Genomic DNA, 20,560 nt, shown 5'->3' on the forward strand with positions numbered 1-20,560 from the left:
TGTCTGTCAACCAAATCAAAGGCAGTGACCTAAAAGACAGAAGATCCTCCCAAAGCTAAGGACAAAAGTTTAGAGCAGCCTGCCCCCTCAAACTGATTCCACCAACTTGCTCAATTCTTCATTGCCTTAATTCTCATTATTAAATAATCCAACTGTTTTTTTTAATTACTCTTTTCTTATCTTTTTTTTTTAAGGCCACACTACCCTATACACATGCCAATTATCCCCTTTTAATTCATGTATATTATATATGGAGAAAATTTTTACCTATAAAAAAAATTTAAAATTATTTACAGAAATAACAAAAAAAAATTGATAGACATTGACAGACAATCAAGATTGTTTTCAAATATAAGAAAATGAATCAAAATATTTACAAATAATAGCAAAATATCACAGTCTATCGATGATAAACCACCATAGAATATTATATGTGTTTATCTATGTCGTGATAAACACATATAGTAGTTTATCATGGTCTATTGCAGATAGACTGTTATATTTTGAATTATTTGTAAATATTTTCAGCAGTTTTGTCATTTAAAATAATTTTCCCTTCTATCAGCGTCTACTTCTATCAGTTTCTATCATTGACATACATTGATAGACTTCTATCAACCTTTATAAGCTCTTATCAAAGAAAATTAAAATTTTGCTATTTTGTGTAAATAATTTTCCTTATTTTTTATTTTTGAAAATTTTCCTTTATATATATATATATAGTTTGTATAATGAACCTTAATTACCTCCCATCCTTTAATTTGTTTTAGATTTTTGTTTTTTTGGATTAGTAGTCTTAATTTTGTTAAAGTTGCCCAATGAAGGTTCACTATAGGAGTGATTCTCAAGTGATTTTTGGTTAAATATGATTAATAAAGACATTATTTAATTTTTTTTATAATGAATAATATTTTAACTTAAGAAAATTATCCTATTATTTTTCAACTATTTGTCTTTGATTTCATAGGAAAGCTATTGGTTGGTTACATAAGTCCTATGATTTTCAGTTGTTATATACTTTTCATATGGTTGTTCAACTTTGGAAAAAAAAAAACCCAATAATTGTATGATCTCTAAATCATATTTTAATTAATTAAATATATGAAAACACATTATTGTCTTAAAAATAAAAAAGTTCTGTGTATAAATAATAATTCATAATTACTAAATACATTTTGATTTAAAACTTCCATATTTTCAAAGAGTTTTATGGCATCACAAAAATTAATTGATTAAATTTTTTAAATATATGAATTAGGGTTTCATATTTTGATACTTTTTATCAAATAATAATAATAATAATAACAATTGTGAAAAAATATATAGACAGAAATAAAGACAATATTGGTGTATTATTGATTTGTTTAGCTTATGCTTTGATTATCAAACCTATGTAGCTAGGCCTGCTTTTAGTAAGGTCATATTCACAACCAGCTTTTTCCTTTTTTTTTTTTTTTTTCCCTTAAGACTTCAAAACATGTTTTTTTTTTTTTCTTTTTTTTTCTTTGAGCTCAATATGTCAATCTACATAAATATGTTGAAATAATTAATAAGGTAATTAAAGGGAATTTATAAATCATTGTATTATTTTGAGTAATAACTAGAAAACATTAATTGTTTATCAATGACAAGAGGATTGTAAATCCTCCATTTATTTCTACCTACAAAAGACTAAAAAAAAATTATCATCTAAACAAGCTAACTAATTAGGGCATTGTGATTAATTTCGATCAAGAGGTCGAATATTCTAATTTCTATTGTGTTGAATTAGAAAAAACAAAATCAAAGAAGATGATGATAATGGATTTTTCCGAATAACCAATAAGATATTAATTATGTTTTAATAATTGTCATTCACTGGGCCTCCCAGCTCACACTTTTTTTTTGGTCCCAGGTAGTTAATGAAGTTCCTGCGGCCTATGAGACCTAAGATTTTCCACCAACTTTATTTAGATTACACAATTTCTACATTTGAAATGTTGCTATCATATTTCTTAGCTTGTAACTAGAATTGCTAGCCCTAGTTATTTGTAAATGAAAACTTGAATGCTTTCTCTTGATTTTAATGACGTGTTTCTAATCGAGGGATCTGGTTTTATTGAAGAGAGTGTGGTGAGACACACTTGGTAGTTGATTTTAACCGTATATTTCGGGAGTATATTTTCCTTTTTCAGTTGTGGTTTAATCAAATTTTCAGAGAAAATTCTATCGAAGAATTTGATTTAAAAACTCTATTTCAACTGTTTTCACTGTGAAAGATTTGCTAGCCACTAAATTTTGAAAATGTTGTAAAGTCCGACACCGGATTTCATAGTTCAATTGAAATCTATTGTTGTCATACCACGTCTTAGGTTCGATAGGATAAATTGGGGCGAGGTATGACAAATTTCCCCTGATATTAATTGGGATTTTAAGAGATAGAACGAAAAAAGAAAGCATTAGTTTATACATACATACATCATATTATAAATATAGGAAAGAAATTCAAAGTTTTGGCCGTGAAAGTAAGCTATATTAAAGAAGAAATTTGGTTGAGTTAGGGAAATGGTCCCCCTTTTGATTTGAACTTTAATTAATGAGAAAGCATATTTTAATAACCAATTTAAAACTCTCATTGAAAGACTTTGATATTGAAAGAGAGGAGCAATAAGTCAGCATCAATAGCTGTAAAAGGACCAAACCAGAACCATTCATCTCTCTCTCTCTCTCTCTCTCTCTCTCTCTCTCTTATTGCAATAAGAGAACTAGAAGAAATCAATAATAATAATAATAATCATAATAATTATAATAAACCCTAAATTATAACTCGCTGAGTTTCAAAAATAGAAAAATAATAAAAATTATTTACATAAAGTAATAAAATTTTGTTCTTTTATAGGGACGGATAGAAGTCTATGAGGGTTTTTATTATTATTATTATTTCTATAAATAATTTGATATTTTATTTATTTATGAATGTCCTAGTTTACATTTTATTATTTGTAGTTATAAAAATATTTTATACTTTCAAAAATTGCAATAGGACGACCCTGAACTTTCATGAACATTTCAAAAGTACTAGCGGAATAAAAATTCATTCAAATTTCGATTAGAAATTGAGACTGAATCAGAACTGTATGGCAATGACTTAATATCCAAAATTTTAAAAAATTTATATTCTAAGGGTATTTTTTAAATATTTGTACCTTAGATTTTGAGGTCGATAGTACAAGTATTATGCCAGTTAAGCTACGCTCTTGTTGGCGTATTATTATTATTATTATTATTATTATTTTAAAATGCAAAGTTGAAGGGCATTTATTATAATTTAATTTTTTTTAAAAAAAAAAAATAAAGTGCCCAAAAGTTTAGTTAAATTGAAACATGTAATATGGGCTCTACCTTTTCTTTGCCAAAAATCCTTAAAAGGGTTAGCCTTTGGATCTCAAACTCCACTTTTTTTCCAAACAAAATTCTCTCTCTCTCTCTCTTTATCTTGATGGTTGAGATTTTGGGGATTATATGTTGGTTTGAGAGGTTGAAGCTGCCAGCATGATCTGATTTTAATTTGCTGAAATTCCCTTTTAGTGATTTTCATAAACCAATATTGAATTAATTACACAAAATGGGTTTTGGATCTTGATGTTGTTTTTTCTGAAAAAAAAAGGGTTTTTTTTTTTGTTTGAAAAATCAGGTCATTCTAGCAGCTTCAATCACTCATTCACCAACAATTTTAAAACAAACACATTTAACAATGGCTGCAATTTCTTCATTTCAGGTACACATAACCTTTTTTTTTTTTTTTTTTCTTTATTGATTGATTTATATTTATTGTCTTTGCTATTTATATGAACCTAAATCTAATGTTCTTCTTTCATAGATTTTTTTCTTTTTTTCTTTTTTTTCAAGTGGTGGTTTGATTTTGTATATTTGGAAAGGGTTCTTAAATTTGAATGTTGTTTTTGTTTGTGTTTTTTTCTTTTTTCTCAATTTGATTTATTTCAATTGCGTTTTGCTATTGGTATAATTTCCAACCAAATTACATGGGAAGGTCATTAATTAGGTTTTGAAGGGGAAATTATTGAGATATGTGGAAATTATGGAAATCAATGCTCTCCCTATCTCTCTCTAGTAAAGTTTTCAACTTTAGGAAGTTATATGGAAATGGGAATTCAATAATCTTTTTTTCTCTCTCCTTAATTTTTCTCTCTCTAGAAGTTTTCATTTTTAAAGGAAAAACCAAAGATATGGAAAAAAATGAAGTCTTTATGTTCTCTCTTCTCAAGTTTTCATCTTGTGTTTTTTCTTGAGCCTTTTCATCTTTCAAAGCAAACCAAGATAAGAGAATTGGAATTTAAATGTTCTTTCATTTCAAGTTTTCATGTTGTTAACATATATAAGCCCTCTAGAGATCTCTCTCTCTTTTTCTACATGTTTTCATCTTAAAGATAACCAAAACATGGAATGGAAGTCAATCCCCCCACTCTCCTTAAGCTTTCATTTTGTTAGCATCATCGGACATGAGTCGAATTGGCCTATGCAAGATAGTTTAAAGCCGATGGGTTAAAGTAAATTTATTATTATTATTTTTTTAATGTTTTGAACCCTCCTTCATTTGTATTTAGAAAGTTATATTTTTCGAAAGGAAATAATTTAGACTACCTTCTCTAATACCATGTTAAATTACTGTAGTTGAAAAATTGATCTGTTGATTTGTTGCTAGCTATTACACACTTTTTGTCAATGAAATCTGCCTATCTTTCTCCTGAGAAGTAATCCACTCATTTGAAATGTGGACAGGCTCTTTTCAATGAAATTACTCCTTAGATATTGATTGGCTCTTTTCTAGTTATTTTGTAGTTATGCTGAGAATCCTACATTAAAAAAATCAAGGAAATTCACCGTCTTTATAAGATAGATGAGTTATTCTTTTCATCGGTAGGTGTACTAGGATATCTCAATTATGTTGACACATATAAGCAAGAAGTCAGTCATCCAATATACAAATCCCCTAATACATCATTTTCTCTCCGGTTAATATTAATTTTCATTTGTCAAAATTTCAAGCACACAAGTGACAAAGAGTGTTAAATTGTTAATATAATTAAACCTATCATAACCCATTAGCTTATGGTTTTGGGTTTAATTGGCAATGAAACGAGTAGCCCATATCCATCTTATAAAGATTGAGAGCTCCCTTGATTTTGCCTATATTGGATCCTCAAGGGCTTATACCATTTCTCTTAAAATAATTGAAAGACTTTCTTCTAACCTCTCCTATATACTTTCTTAGGATATCAATGAAGCGTCCCTTCAATCTTACAAGTCGATGAAAGTAGGCTTGTATCACTAGGCATGACTTTTGTAACTAAATTCAAGTTTAAGATATCTAAACCAAGCGTCAAGTGCGTCGTACCTCAAGTAGTTTTCACATATCTCAAAGAAAAACATCAGATAAGAGAAAATAAAAGTCAATTTGTGCTCTCTCTATAGAAGTTTTCATACATTACATCAGGCATGTCTGGTCTGAATTGTCTCAACTTTAAAACAGCATCCATACTCCAGAAATCAAAATAGCAGTAGAGAGAGACAAATCTGCAAAAGAAACCACAGAAAATATATATAATACAAACAAAAACTGACAAAAATTAAAGTTATGTGCCTCTCCCACTTAGAATTATTATTAACATGTCAAATTACAATTCTACATCCTAAATTCAATACGTTACGTCTAATAATTTATTAAATTTTTAATTTTATATCTTATAGATCTCTAAATTTTTTATTATCTTTTTTTTCCAAGAAACCCCTAACCTAATATATTTTAACATTGACGATCACCTTTAAAAAAATTCGAAATTTACATCTAAATTTTTAAATTTTAGAAAATTTTAGGACAAAACTAATTGTAATATCATATATCTAAAATTGAAATTTACATAAACCTATCAAGCACAGCTCTAAGAATTGCAGAAGGAGAAATAGTAGGTAGAAGAAGAAAAAAAAATAAAGAATAAATAAATAGATGATAAATTATTTTTAAAAAAAAATTGTTGAAAAATTTATAAATAATAACAAAATATCATAGTTTATTTGTGATAGACCGTGATATCTGTGTCTATCATGACATAGATAGACATAGATAGTGGTCTATTGCAGTTTATGATAAATACAAATAGTAGTCTATCGTGATCTCTATCGTAGATAGACCGTGAAATTTTACTATATTTATATTGATTTATTTCTCTATATTTAAAAACATCCCTAATAGATATAAATATATTCAGAAACACACACAAATCATATTAATTAATTAGGGTACAATCCCTTCACTCTGATCTCTTGTCTTCTCATATCTTTGTATTTTGTATATATTCTTAGCATTTTGGCAACTTTTTACTTTTTTTTCTTTTATAATAATATTGTATCTTTCCCATGCCAAATTATGTTAGAATAATTAAAATGTCGAGATGAAATGTCGATATCGATGTCAACTTATTTGTCACATGTGGGAAATTTTTTTTCCCATTGGGTTGGAAATATGAAAAATGAGAAGTGTTTGAGTTTTAGAAGTGAAACTTGAATTTGAAATACAATTAAAAGAACTTCATTTGAAATATGAACTAGACTAAAAAAAACACAAATTAAAATTACAAGCAGCCATGAAAGCACCTAAACTCAACATCTCAACAATGAAATGTAGCTTAAAAAGCAGTATTATTGTTTGGTACACCCAAACTAATTAAATTTAGGGTTTATTTTTATCATAAAATGAGTAAATAGGTTCTTTCAACCTTTTTAAATTGAGGGATATAAAATATACCAAAAGTTAATTACGAGGTTGTTTAGCCCTTTGTTTTGGAATCATAGCCTTCGAAATCAAAATTTTAAAAGGTCTTTGGTCCATAAGTTCGGAATCAATAGTTTGAGAATCAAATGCCTGCAGACTTATTTGATGGAATTTTGAAATTTGAATCACGCATGTCTGTGTTTGGAGCACATGTTATAATGTTTGGATTTAGATAATTATCTTTAACTTTATTTTTTGTATTAATTTACTTGTTGTTTTATAAACTATATAACCTCTAATGTACCATGGATTGTTCAATTTTTATGACAATATATTTGGGGTTCATGGTGTTGTTTTCTAAACCCTGATTTTGTGCATTTTTTCCCTCTTTTTTTCCTTTAGCTTTTTTTGTGAATTGTGTAGAGATAGATTATATATCAATTTTTGTAGACTTATGAATGAAGCATTCAATTTATGTTATAATCTAAAAATAAGAAAATTATTTCTAACCATTAAAACATTGCTAACATAACGTGGCAACGTGGCAATGTTTACAGTCTCATGAGTCCAAACTTGAATATACAAAGTTCGGAAGTAAGATACAAAAGCATGAACAAACATAAAAAAACAGAACATGACAATCAATGTCTACGACTCTACATAAATTGTTGAAAAGGTTAAAGCATGTGTTTGGGGTGCAAAATTAGGTTTATTGGGTTTCTAATACATGTGTTCAGATCGTAAGATTGAATTTGAATATTTTTCTTTTTAAATTATTGTTATAGATTTTTTTGAAAAAGAAATTGTTTTCTCCTTCATGTTATCCAAGTTTGTGATATTGTATATATAACGTCTAATTTCAATACTCATACCTTGATATTTAATTCTAACATGTCTCATACTAACTTATAATATATATGGAATCTAGAAAAACTATTTTGTATTGAACATTTATCATACTAACTTTTTTTAATTAGAAAATTTTGATTTAATTTCCAATTTTAACTTTTATCTAACATTGAAATGATTGTGGAAATTAAGAGAATACTTTTTGTATTGATTTAAATACTCTTTATCATCCTTGTTCTGCAATGTGATTTCTCATTTCGACCAATTTATATTAAATAATTTTAACTTTCATGAGTTAGCTCAAATTAGAGGAATTTGTAAATTGTCCATCAAATTTTATAATTAAATTTTTAACGTTCAATAATTAATTGCGACTTGTAATTAAATATTTATGTAAGAAAAACCAAATATAGCTACATTTCTTTAATTCAATAGTAAACATTTACTTCTTTAAAAATAAAAGTATACATAGTAGTCAATTATACATATACATAAAATCTAAATAAAAATCAATAAAATAGAAAAGAAATAGGAGGAAAATATTTAAAAATTAATGAGTTAACATGAATTTTTTACTAATTTATTTATTTATATCAAAATTAATTAAAAGTAATAGAAATTTAAAATTTTAAGAATTACTAAAAACTCGTTCATGAAAATAAAAAATAAATAAAAATGATGAGAAAAGAATGAAAGGAGAGAGAAAGAGAAATGAAAGAGATGAGTTTGGACTCCAAACCTATTTACCTTTGGACAAATGGCCAAAACCTAATGAACTTTTTAAAAAATAGTCACCAAACTTTTTTTATTGAATAAATGACCAAAGGATTTTTTTAGAATTTTTTATAGAATTTATGGAATAAAAAAAATAAAATAAAATAAAAACCTTTAACAAAATATCTTACTAAAATACTAGCAAATTTAAAATTCAAATAAAAAACAAACAAATCCCTCAAATTAAGGAATGTTGGTGATTTATTTTAGTGAATCAACATCTGAAAAAACAACTCCAAAACAACTCCTAAGAACAAGCAAAAAATATTTATTGACAACCAATTAACAAATATATCACCTAATATAAAATTTGTGAATACCGTGAAAGTTTAAAAAATTGTGTCAAAAGAATTATATATCTACTTTGGGACGTGTATTTGTATTTTGTCTTATGTTTCTCATTCTTTTGTATATTTTCTCCTAAAAAATGCTAGATTTTTCTTTATATAGTTTTGCCACACAAATACCTTTTACTAAAACTAGCTACAACTTTTATTAGTTTTCTAACAACACAATATACTTAAGACAATTTAAATCTTATACCTTGTAACAACTAAAAAAATACCTTTTAGCCACTAAAAAGCAACTAAAGTGAGCTATACTATAGTATAAATATTATAGTAATCAAAAACACAATCCAGCTAAAATCTACATTGGTAATGAAAAAAAATATGATCATTTTTTTAAAAAAAATTATTAAGTTCTACCAATGCAACATTCAAATGCAGATACAATGTACTTGGATGAATAAACCATAATCCAATAATTCAAATCAATAGTAGTATTTCATACCTGTAAAAACCAACACATGTCCCACACAAACCTTCCATATTCCAACGAGAAAATTTTTAATACACCACTCTTCCATCTTCAACCTTCCATATTCAACATAAACCCTTCCATATCCCCAATCTTTCATCTCCAACCTTTCAATCTACATAATCAACACAAACCCTCCCACCACCCACCTTTCATCTCCAACATTTCAATACCCCATTCATTTATCTAAAACACCTCTATATCGCAGACCTTTTAGAACTCATAATCAATGTTATAAAAAAAAGAACAATTCACGACGAAACGTATCAAAATTAATGGAAAATGAGTCAAATCATAAGTTTGAATGGCAAATTTCATGTATAGAACAATTTATGATACTGTTCTAAATCGGAAATTTTCCATTCATTGATTAAAAAAATCATTTTTTGAGCCATAGTGCACCAAAGAAGAAGCCTTATTGCCAGAGAAGAAGTTCGAAGAGAATATTTGAAAGTTAAATTGAATAACTAATAACTTCAGACTGGGAGAAGAATAAGAAATGGTTCTTGTTATTTTTCTATTTAATCGAGTAAAGAAAGGATTTTGAACAAAAGAGGGAAGATGAAGAGTCTAGTTCTTGTTGAAGGCAAATTAAAAGAAGAAAGATAAATGATCTTCTATGTGTAGATTTGCTAAAACTATGGGAAAATACAACTACTTGATGGGAGCGTTGTGAAGGCCAGATTGAAAAATTAAATGGAGAAATGGGTCCCTATATATAACAATTTTTCCATAAATCATAAAATTGAAAAACTGAAAATATTTTCAATTAGATTTTCCGTTTTGGTCATCCTATACAATTTCTCATTTACCAACCTATTACAAACCAACCCAATTTCAGCCTTCCAAACAAGTGGCTTGGAGCTTATGGAATTTGCTAGGCTCTTCTCATTGGAATCTTTTTCCTTGTGTTGTATGAGCTTTTGTCCTTATTTTATTTAATCTCTCTTTTAGTTATAGTAGTTAAAAGAGACATGCAATGCACGCAGTTAAATTTTATTAAGATTTATTTTTTTATGGTAGAAGTTGAATATTGAATGATTATATATATCATTTAGTTTAACTAATAAGCATTTGGTAGAAATTTAGTAATGATAGAAATAGTCGCTAAAACTATATGTATATTTTTTTAGGTTAACTTCCCATAAAAATAAAATAAATTGGACATAGATAAAAAAAAAAATTGGATATAAATTTTTATAATGAATAAATATATTTTTCACTAAGTTGAAATTATAAATATATTTAATCTTAAATTTTAAATTTGAAAATAATAGAAGAGATAGAAATGAAAAAAAATGGATAAAAATAAAATATGTAATTGAAAGAATAGTTATAAACTAAAATTTACCGAGGGTATCATAACAAAATATTGCCCATAGGTTTTTTTTTTATTTTTTTTTATTTTTTATTAATTGATTGGCTTTTAGAGGAAAAAAATAAGAATGATGTTGAATTAGAGAATTTTCAAATAAAAAGTAACATAAATAGACATTAAGTTTTTAAATTATTTAAATTTGTATTAGCTAAATATGTACTTTGTTTCTTTAATATTTCGGGATAAGGGTTATAACTATTTAAATTGGAGAATTTTGTACTTTTCTTAAAAAGCTATTTGTTGTTATTTTATTTTATGCAAATTTGTTCTTAATTAATTTCATATAAAAAGGATATTATGTGTGATCAATAAGTAATTAATAAATAGTTATATATTTTGAAAGTTCAAAAAAATAAAACAAAAAAGAATGGTTTAGATACCGTATTTGAAAAACGAAAATTAAACATTGATCTTAAAATCTAACATAAATATGCCAACTCCTAATTTTATTGAGAAAACTTCTAGAGTTGTTTTTAAATATAGAAAAATAAATTAAAATATTAGAACTATCAATGATAGACACTAATAGATTCTATTCGTGTCTATCAGCATCTATCATTGATAATTCTAAAATCTTGTTATATCTTGTAAATATTTTCAACAATTTTACCATTTTAAATAATTTCTCAAACTTCTAAATAGTTTCTTATATATATATTTAAGGGGATTCAAATTTTTTTTAAAAAAAAGGAAAAATATTTACACAAATAGCAAATTTTAATTATTTTCTCCTTCTCCATCTTCTAGCTTCTCTTTCCTCTTCTCCTTCTTTCCAAAATGTTAAACAGCAAAAATTAATTATTTTCTTCTTCTCCATCTTCCGACTTCTTCTTCTTCCTCTTCTCCTTCTTACAAAAATGTTAAGTAGTTCTTCTTCAATTATAAATCCTCCTCTTCCTCCTCCTCCTCCTCCTCCTCCTCCTCTATTTATAATTTTGTTGCTAGTTCAAAATGTTAACTAGAATGACAATGATAGACAATGCGAAGGCTAAATTATAGACCAAGTGATAGTGGTGATAGTAATTTTGGTAGTTTTGTTGCTAGTTCCAAAATAGTAATTAGAATGATAAACATAGATAATGGAAGATCAAGTGATAGAACACTATTATTATCTATAATAGACAATGATAGCTTTCTATCACCGTCTATTAGTGATAAACAATGACAGACTACTATAAATGATCTATCAATAAATAATGATTTTGTTCACAATTTTGTTGCCATCAACTATACACTAGATGTTATTATTGAATATGAAAATCTTGTTGCTTTTAGATAGTTACGATAGACATTGTTATCCCTATTTGTCACAGATAGACACTGATAGTAGTCTATCATTGTCTATCAATGATAGACAGTGATAGACTACTATTAATTACTTATCAATAGATAATCATTTTGTTGTTGCTAGTTGTTGGTAATTTTTTTGCTTTTAGATAGTTTATGATACATACACTAGACATTGTTTTTGAAAATTTTGTTGCTTTTAGATAATTGTGATAGACATTGTTATCAATGTGTATCAGAGATAGACATTGATAGAGGAATTTTATCAACGTCTATTAGTGATAGAAACTGGTATAAATCTATCGCTGTAAACGCTGATAGAAGTCTATCAGTGTCTATTAGTGATAGAAAGTGATAGAAGTCTATCTTTGATAGAGGCTGATAGAAGTCTATAAGTATCTATCAGTGATAGAAACTAGAAATCTATCAACACATGTTTTGAGGCAAATCCTAAGAAACTAGAATCTCGTTCAAAATTGTGCCTATTTGTAGGCTACCCCAAAGGAACGAGAGGTGATTTCTTCTTCGACCCTAAAGAAACCAAAGTGTGTGTACGATAAACACTACTTTTATGGAAAAAGACCACATAAAGAAGCACAAACACCATAGTAAAGTTGTGTTGAATGAACTTTCCAAAGAAACTACTGAACCTTCAACAAGAGTTATTGAAGAACCCAACACTCAACAAGATTTTTTGAAGTCGGATCATCTAGTAGGTCAAATCCACCTCAAGTGTTGAGGGAACCTCGACGCAGTGGGAGGGTTGCGAATCCACCTGTTTGTTACATGGGTTTAATAGAAATCCTAGCTATGGTAGCTGACGGAGATGTTGAGGACCCATTGTCTTACAAGAAGGAGATGGAGGATATTGATAAAGATGAGTGGATCAAAGTTATGGATCTCGAAATAAAGTCGATATACTTCAATTCAGTTTGGGATCTTGTAGGCCTACATGATGGGGTTAAACCTATAGGTTGCAAATGGATCTACAAGAAAACGAGATGTTGATGGGAAGGTGCAAACCTTTAAGACTATACTAGTGGCAAAGGGTTATACTCAGGTTGATGAAGTCAACTATGAGGAGATTTTCTCACTTGTTGTCATGTTAAAGTCTATCCGGATGCTCATGTTCATTGTCTCATATTATAACTATGAGATTTGGTAGATGGATGTCAAGACTGCCTTTATGAATGGCAATCTTGAGGAGACCATTTATATGGAGTAGCTCGATAGATTCATAACCTAAGGTCAAGAGCAAAAGGTTTGTGGGCTTAATCGGTCAATTTATGGACTGAAGCAAGCTTCTCCATCTTAGAACATAAGGTTTGATATAGCGATCATATGACTACTATCAAAATGTTGATGAGCCTTGTGTATACAAGAGGATCATCAACAGTTTAGTAGCTTTCCTATTATTATACGTAGACAATATCTTACTCGTTAGGAATGATGTAGGTCTATTGACTGAAGTTAATAACTGGCTAGTGACCAATTTCAAATAAAAGACTTGGGAGAGGCTCAGTCTATTCTGGAAATTTAGATCTTTAGAGATCGAAAGAACAAAATGCTAGCTCTGTCTCAAGCATCGTACATTGACAAAATCCTTGTCAAGTATTCTATGCAGAACTTCAAGAGAGGCTTACTACCTTTCAAGCATGAAATGATATTGTCTAAAGAGCAATGTCCTAAGACACCTCAAAAGGTTGAGGAAATGAGATGGACCCCCTATGCATCGGTTGTTGGCAGTCTGATGTATGCAATGTTATGTACGAGACCTGATATCTGCTATGCGGTGGGGATAGTCAATAGATACCAGTCTAATCCAGGATTCGATCACTGAACCATCGTTAAGAACATCCTCAAGTATCTACGAAGAACGATGGATTACATGCTCGTGTATAGTTCTAAGGATCTAATCCTTACCGGATACATGGACTCTGAGTTCAAGACTGATAAGGATTCTACAAAATCCACATCAGGATCAGTGTTCACTCTTAACGGAAGGGTAGTAGTTTGGAGGAGCACCAAGCAAGGGTGCATTGCTGACTCTACTATGGAGGCTAAGTATGTAGTGGCTTGTGAAGCTGCTAAGGAAGCTGTTTGGCTCAAAAAATTATTGACCGATCTGAAAGTCATTCCAGACATGTCAAAGCCCATAACACTTTATTGTGATAATAGTGGTGTTGCGGCTAATTCCCAAGAGCCTAGGAGGCACAAGTGCGGGAAACACATAAAGCAAAAATATCATCTCATTCGGGAGATTGTGCATCGAGGGGACATGATTGTCACACAAATAGCTTTGGAGTACAATGTTGCTGATCCATTTACAAAGGAGCTCACAACTAAGGTGTTTGAGGGTCTCCTGCAGAATATGGGTCAATAGGACAGACCACATTTAGACTAGAGCAAGTTAGAGTTTTGTACTGGGCAGTTTGTGCCCTAGTTTATTTTTTTTGTGTACGTTGTATTTTAGTTTGACTTTTACACTATACACCCCACTAGCTTTAGGTCAAGTGGGAGACTGCTGGGGTTGATGCCTTAAATCTCATAAGGTCTCATTGTTTATAATTGTAATGTACAAACATTTTATTTATGTAATAAAATATGTGATGTTTTATTTCAAAATTAGTTATATTAACCACAAACCAATAAACTAACATCCAAGATTATCTTGTAGCTTAAACATATATGTAGAGACATACGGGTGGATCATGTTTAAGTGATAACCTAAATGGTATGTAGGAGATGGATAAGGTTGGATACCTTATCCTGGTGACATTACAAGTATGGCCCGCTTTGTAGATGTTACAATTGTTGTAAAGTGCTACAAATGATCTGATCCTGATCATTCATTTGGAGACATGTGAGCGAGGATATTCTATATAAAAGAGTTTGTATAAGATCGGACCACAAATTGTTTAGTCTCATTATATAACGTCGTTCATAATAGAGACTTACATTTCACTAGGATGACCATAGGTAACATGACCTGAATCCTAGGTGAGTTATGAATTCTTGCCTATGAAAGCAGTCCTTTGATTTGTATGAGTGAGAGTAGCCAGTACGTCGACTCAACAAGCCTACAATTTTGGGGATTTGTCTTATTGAGGATTTGGAAACACAACTACATAAGAAGGAATTCACTCTTTCCCTAATGTTAGGGCAAATAGATAAATTGCTCCCTTAAAGGCTGATTCTGGGGCTTGAAAATGTAGCACCACACCCTCTCCTAGCCCGAGAGGGGTTTGGTCATAGTTGGACTATGATTTATTGTTCATTAAAAGGATTAGTGGTACTTAAGGAGTTAGATGTAACTATAGGGGCAAAACGATAATTTTGGCCCAGTTGTACTTACGAGCAATTTGTGAAGGATTATCGTACTATTGATTGGTTATATCCAATGGACACAGAAATATATCTGTAGTGCGAAGAGTGCAACTGTTGGTCTTTAGTGGAGTGCTCGATAGTTAACGGATGGTGAATAATTTAATTAATTTAATTAAGAAGTTTAATTAATTATTCACGTACCGTTGGAACTTCAAGCTATAGGTCCATGAGGTCCCTTTGGTAGCTCAATGGGATTTAAATGAGTATCAATTTTTGGATTAATTTGAATTGTTTAAATTAATTGAGGAAATTAATTATATATGATATAATTAATTAATTTTAATTATATATGATATAATTATTATAATGTAATTGGTACATTTGAGATGAAATAAATATTTAAATACGATTCAAATATTAATGTCATTGGTGAGAGAAAGGAAATATAGGTTATATTGTATATGATACAATATTAAAACTAAAAGCTATATGTTATATTTGATATAACATATAGTTTAATATATATTATATGATAAAGTAGTTATCGTATTAATTATTTTTTGAAATGATTAATGAGAGGGCGTTGTAACTCCCTCCTCCATCTTTCTCTCCTAATCGTGTGAATGGGATCCGTGGTTCTTTTTTTCCCTTGTGTAAAAACAGAAAAACACACAGAGAGTTCTAAGAGAAAATTCTCAGAATTCATCTTCATCCTCTCATCTCTATCAATTCTCTTCTCTCTCTCAATCCAAAGATAGCCAGAGCCCACACCTACTAGGTTCTCTACCTGAGAATACTGAGGTTTCCTAGTGGTGGTGACCATTTGGCCATTCGACTCTGTTCGTGATTTTCACACAGAAGAGGATTTAACATGAGGATTGAATTCTTCAAAGGTTTTCTGAACCCTGTTTATTTTTCTACAATTTTGTTTTTAAGCATGCTGAAAATTATGTGTTAAATTCATAATTATTTTCTATAACTGTAAACATATATTCTGTAAAAATGGAATTTGGGATGATCCACTTCCGTTCAAAGATCTCCTCATAATGAATCCTTCAATTGGTAACAAAGCAGTGTTTTCATGGCCCAATTTTCCCAAAATTTTTAGAATATGTTTTACAGTTTTTATGGGTTACTGCATTCAATTTTTTCCATGTGATGTGCTTTATTGAATGAGACTTGCAATTAATGGATGTTTACAAGATTAAGTTGTATAGATTTTATTGCATTATTTTTGTGTTGGAAAGGCCTGTGCTTTAGGGAATCGAGTCAGTAATTTAGTCCTTGAGTCGCTTATGTTGTTCGCGTGGTGATCTGGTGAAAACGAGGCCGAATTCGAAGGTGTTTCAAAGAAGTTCGAAAATGTACAGTGGGTGACTGTACGATAGCATTGGGACGTTGTACCCTAGCGTCACGACACTGCGATGCGGTGAATGAAGGTCATCTTTGTAGCATCGTGATGTTAGGGCACGAGTTCACGATGCTCCAAGACAAAGAGGACTGTAGTTCAGTTCTAGGCTGATGTGATTCGTGGTTTGCTGGTCTTGTTTGGTTCGTGGTCTCTCCAGTTCGAGTTGGTTTGGTTCTTCTAGACCGGTCCATTGCTGGTTTGAGTTGTTTGCGGTCTGGTTTTGACGGTTCACCGGTTCACCTATTTCGAACCGGTTGTCCAATCTCAGTTCGTTAATTGTTTTTATTTTATTATACATGTGATGTATGATTTATTTTATTATATATGTCATATTGTATCTCATATAGTAATAAATCCCACCATAAGTTATGCATTTAATTTCTGGGTATATAGATGGGTATTCCCTTAAGTGGTGTCTCCGAGACTTAAACAAAGGGTCCTACCCTCTCACTAGCCTAAGATGGGTTTTTGTTTAATGGTTGGACCAGAAATAGGTTGTTCATTAGAGGAGCACTGGTACTTAAGGATGTAGAGGTAACCTAGGGGTAAAATGGTAATTTGACCTAGCTGGTGTTACAAACACTCGTGAAGGACTAACTAGCTGTTATTGGTCTATATCCGTGGACACATAAACACATATATAGTGTGAAGATTGCAGTTGTGGGTCTTTAGTGGAGTGTACCCACAGTTAACAAATATTGATTATTTTGGTTAATGTGTTTAGCCAATTAATCTCACATTGTTGGAGCTTTTGATCTATAGGTCCATTAGGCCCCCTTCCTAACTTGTAAAGGGTATTGAGGTAATTTGTCATTAAATTGAATTTGAAATGTTCAAATTCAGAATTGGGAATTGTTTAATGTATGTTGATATATTTTAATATAAAGTTTAAGTTTAGACTTTATTATTAATGTTGGATATGATTCGAAATTAATAAATGAGAGAGTGAAATACTTGAAAAGAGTTCAAATATTAATTTAATATGAATAAGATTCATATTGAAAACTATAAGTTAAATGTTGTCGATTCCAGAAAGTTCCATATCAGTAGAAGGAGAGGAAAATATTGCCCATTCCAGAGAGTGTCATAAGAGTTCATCCTCAGAAACTAAGTCTGTACCCTCGTCTTATTATCTTAAAAAGGTTCAAAAAGAAGAAAGAATGAAAGGGGAAGGCTCTCTCTACTGGGAAGAGTAAGGGAAAAGCGAAGGTGGCCGACAAGGGCAAGTGTTTCCACTGCAATGTAAAAGGTCACTGGAAGTGGAACTTCCCAAAGTATCTTGCTGAGAAGAAGAAGGAAAAGGAAGGTAAATGAGATTTACTTATTTTAGAAACATGTTTAGTGGAAAAGGACCACAATGCCTAGATACTTGATTCAGAAGCCACTAATCATGTTTTTGCTTCTTTATAGGGAAGTAGTTCCTTCCAGTAGTTTGTTGAGGGAGATATGATGCTCAAGGTTGCAATTGGAGATGCCATTTCAGCTTGTGCAATGGGAGTTACGAAGTTATTTTTTGGAAATAGATTTCTTTTCTTAGAAATTCTGTATAGTGTTCCTAAAATGAAAAGGAACTTAGTATCTATTTCTTGCTTAGTCGAACATATGTATTCAGTATTTTTTACAAGTAATAAAGCATTCATTTCAAAATTTGGGGTATATATTTGTTCGGCTAAATTAGAAAACAACTTGTATGTGTTAAGACCAACTGAAACTAAAGCACTTTTAAATCATGAGATGTTTAAGACTACTAATACTCAAACTAAAAGGAAAAGAATTTCTCCAAGTAACAATAATACTTATCTTTGGCATTTAAGATTAGGTCACATTAATCTCGATAGGATGGGAAGATTGGTAAAGAATGGACTTCTAAGTGAGTTTCTAAAGGAAATCGAACACGAGGATTTCCATGAGCAATGCAATTATTCATAATATAGAAATTGCAGTATGCTTTACTACAGATCAAGGGAAGAATCAACAAACCTTTGCAGACTCATCTTCAAGTTCCTTAATCATGAACGCTCAATCACAGCAACACAGCAACACATGAACGTTCGTCCAACACGATTGCTACACTGCACGAACACCACACACTCAAACTAAGCGATCGCTAAGGTTACGAACACCCCGAACACTGCGAATGGCCTCCACAAAACCTCGACGGTGTCGAGTTGAGTATGACACCACCAAGAAGGTTACCTTCGTATTCTCAGTGTGAGAATCCAAAGGGTGGGCTCTGTGTGGATTTAGTTTGAGGCAGAAAACTGGAGGAACCACAATCGTGTAAACGATTGAGCAAGTGGGAGATGGAACAACCTATCGTATAGGTCGATGTCCAATTGTTTCGGAAAAGCTATGTGATCGTCTAGAAAAAGTTATGCGATCGTTTAGCTCATCGTCTAGCTGAGTGTCTATCGTGTAAGAACACTCCACGATTGTTTAGCTAACTCCAAGCTGTTGCTTAGTAAATCTTATTTACTTGACAACTTTTCCGTGATAATTTTTTGAGAATGGAAATCTCAAAATCACAATTTTTGCAAATCTTATTTCATCTCTTTTCTTTTCTTACTAAAATTAAGAAATATTTTTCCTTTTATCTCACGATTACCATGAAACCACCAATAACCTCCCACTCAATTGATTATTCGAGAAAAAGAGATAATTATCCAATAATTAATATTATTATAAATATAAATGATAACTAACTTACCATAATATATTTATAACCTATAGTTTTAATATTTCATCTCATGAAACATATAAACCATAGCTCTTTTTCTATTCCGTGGCACTTAATGTAAACCTCATTTACATTAATCCTCCACTTTTTGTATCTCATACACCATATCGATCATATCATATATAATCAAATTACCTCTTGTTAAATTGAACATTTCAAATTAACACCAAGAACTGATCCTCAACTTGAATCCATTGAGCTACCAATGGGACCTTATGGACTTGTAGCTCGAAGCTCCAACGATACGTGAATAACTGACTACACTCTTTAGTCATGGGATCCACCATCTTTTAACTGCTAGACACTCCACTAAAGACCGGCAGCTGAACTCTCCTTACTACACATATATTATGTGTCCATCTTAACTAATCAAAGTGCGTCAACCCTTCACAGATCCCTCATAAGTACAGCTCGGCCAATAACCATTATGCCCTTATAGTTACATCTAATTATTTAAGTACCACTGAATCCTCTAATGAACATAAGTCATAGTCCTGCTATGACTGAGTCCTCTCTTCCAAAGAAAAGTTGTGGCCACTATGTTCAAGCCCCAGAATCAACCCTTAAGGGAGAAATCTAGCTACTTACCCCTACTTCGAGGAAGGAGTAAATTCCATCTTGTGTAAGTGAGTTCCCAACTCCCAGATCAGACAAGTCCCCAAAAAGGTAGGCATGTTGAGTTGCCAATCTGGCCACTCTCACCCATACTAATCAAAGAACCGCCTTCAAAGGCAGAAGTTTCCAAAACACTCAGGATCGAGGTCATGTCACCTATGGTTGTTTAGGTGAGATGTAAGTCTCCAGTATCAACGGTGTTATATACAGAGTCTAGTCATCTTGTGGTCCGGTCGTATACAAACTCTTTGTATAGGATAACTCCGCTCGCATGTGTCCACATGAATGGTCAGGATCTTCCATCTGTAATAGTTTACTACACTTGGAGACCTCTACAAAACGGGTCGTATCCGTAGTGTCACCATGATCAGGTATCCCACCTTGATCCTTATACTATAGACCTATTTAGGTTATCACTTAAGGCATGATCCACTTGTATATCACATATACATGCTTAAGTTTATATAAGATAACCATGGAGCTTTGTTTATTGGATATGAGTAAATGCCAGAATGAAATAACAATTATTTTATTCATTAAACAATGTGTATAATTACAAACAACGAGACTCCGGGAGAATTAGGATGCTAATCC

At 30.7% G+C, this 20,560-nt stretch overlaps 1 long non-coding RNA gene across 1 annotated transcript; it reads left to right on the top strand.

Moving 5' to 3' along the window:
• The first annotated feature begins 3,433 nt into the window (after positions 1-3,433).
• LOC150034489 (uncharacterized) lies at positions 3,434-18,247 on the top strand. The gene is made up of 3 exons (XR_016531148.1): positions 3,434-3,757; positions 17,757-17,920; positions 18,025-18,247. It is a non-coding gene; the product is annotated as an uncharacterized LOC150034489 (long non-coding RNA).
• The last annotated feature ends 2,313 nt before the right edge of the window (positions 18,248-20,560 follow it).

The sequence above is a fragment of the Benincasa hispida genome, chromosome 8 (assembly GCF_027475165.1).
Source record: "Benincasa hispida cultivar pf3 chromosome 8, pf3_genome.v1.1, whole genome shotgun sequence".
In the NCBI taxonomy this organism is placed as follows: domain Eukaryota; kingdom Viridiplantae; phylum Streptophyta; class Magnoliopsida; order Cucurbitales; family Cucurbitaceae; genus Benincasa; species Benincasa hispida.